Below are 2,236 nucleotides of genomic sequence, written 5' to 3'. Positions count from 1 at the left end.
GGTGAAGACGGGGCGGCTGTCCTGGTTGGCCAGGCGGGGCAGGGGACTCGCTGTAGGTGGGTCAGGCCTCAGCTCGTCCTTCTCCTGCCCCTCTTGTAGGAATTCCTCCAGCAGGGGGTGGTGGTTAAGCAGCTTCAGGGTAGGGGCCGTTGTGACGAAGTGGACGCCTGGTTCTGGCTGCTCAGGTGTAGGGGCCGCTGTCAACTCTCCATCCATCTCTTCCAGGCCTGGGGCCTGCCCTTCCCCTTCCGTGGGGGCCTCCAAGGAGAGTCCTGAAATGATAACAAATGCTCAGAGATTCTCCTCCTGCCCCACAGTGAGCAGCAGCACACCCAGGCCAGGCAGTGGGAGACCCATCTCTCTTTTGACCGAGAGCCTTGGGGAGTGTCCTCACGGCTGAGAATCATGGAGCTATAGAGTTTGAGAGCTGAAAGTGAGATGATAACACGCATTTCCAGGATGGCACATGAGAGATCTCTTCCCCCCACCAACACCAGAGGCGGCCATTACTAATCTGCTGCTGCTGACAAGTGCTCAGTTGTGTCTGATTCTGCACTGTGGCTTGCCAGGCTCCTCTGTCCCATGGGATTTTCCAGGAAAGAATACTGGAGTGGGTAGCCATTTCCTTCTCCAGGGGATCTTCCCAGCTCAGGGATCGAACCCAGGTCTCTTGGGTCTGCTGCATTGGCAGGCGGATTCTTTACCAGCAGCACCACCTGGAAGGCTAATCTGTCATCGCACTATTTCTTGGTTGTTCTCAGATTCGGCCTCAGAATCCTTCTTAACACAGCACTCTAGGTAGCCGTGCCTGACGCCTCAGACACACATGTTGAACAAATATTTCCAATCCCTAATGTAGTTCAAAGGCCTGCTTTTGATGAGGAAACAAGGTCAAAGAAAGGAAATGACTTGTTCGAAGTCAACCACCAGTCAACTGAAGGTCAGAGATGACACCCTTAGCAAGAGTGACTTTTCTGCCTGAGATTACAGGGCCTTGCATTCAAGCTCACTTTCTATTCTCAGTGAAATTGCTGGTCATTAGTCTCAGGAAGTACTTCACATATTTGGGATTTTATTTTAGACTCCTTCATGGATTCATGATGACTTTTTTGTTAGGGTCCCATTACACCTGATTTCTCTCACTTTCCATAAAATCATTCCTTTTGTCTCTCTCGATCTTTTTTGTCCACTAAGAACAGTAATATGAATAGAGTAAGAGAAGCGAAACTCTGGAGTGAGGCAGATATAACTTCAAATTTGTCACCACGGGACTGTGTGACTTTGGGCAAATAAACTCTCTGAACCTTATTTTTCTCATCTGTAAAATGGGTTTCTTTTCTAGGATTAACTGAGACAATATTGCTTCCCTTTCCCATTTGCTATGTCTTTCTGAATTCTCTTTATCTTTTTTTTTGACACAAGCCAGGATCCATCTAGGGTAGGGGTCTAAAGTAGGGTCATCTGCATGTCAGCCCCAATCCATGGCAGACATTGTTAACCAATGTTGATTATTTCTTGCTGAGGCCACATGGGACTTCAGAATCCTTCTCAACACAGTTATGCAGGCAGCCACTACCAATTGATTAGATAGGCTATGGAAGAAGAAACATGTTTGTTGTTCCTGGTCTGAGGTTGTTATGCTATTGATTGTATTGACTTATTTAACCACATCATAGCTGGAGAGATGCTGCATATTCTACGTTGGCCCACCAGGCTCCCCAGATCCTGGACTGTCAGAAAAAAGGTCAATGGATGTTGGCTCCAGATACATTTCACATAGAATTTTGCCAGTTTCGAGAAGGCTGGGAAGATATTCTGATTTGAACAACTCTCAAAATGGCTGCATGAGGACTCAAAGGGAAACACAGCCAGGGTGAGATAACAGTCGGCAAGGAGAAGGTTGGTTCCTCTGCACATCCGATGGTGGGGCTGTCATTCCACACCCACCCCGTGGATTGGCAGGCACGAGGATGCAGCAGATGGCCTACATTCTGTTCGGGAGACCATGGCAGCTCTGATGTGTTAGACATTTGGGAGGAGGGAGGAAACTGGGGTGGGGGAGGTGGCTGCAGGTCAGAGGGCCCTCTGCTGCTCTGGGTCAGAGGGGTCCGGGGGCCCAAAGCCTTGAGAAAGCAGGACCAACCCCTATTTCTCAGGACGCTCACTAAAACAGCCCATCTGTGCCTTGGCATTCTGTACCAGACACTGACAACGCGGTGCCCAAACTAGATACACA

This window comes from Bos mutus, chromosome 19, assembly GCF_027580195.1.
Source record: "Bos mutus isolate GX-2022 chromosome 19, NWIPB_WYAK_1.1, whole genome shotgun sequence".
Classification (NCBI taxonomy): Eukaryota; Metazoa; Chordata; class Mammalia; order Artiodactyla; family Bovidae; genus Bos; species Bos mutus.
The sequence above is the reverse complement of the archived record's forward strand: the minus strand, read 5'-3'. Positions refer to the sequence as shown.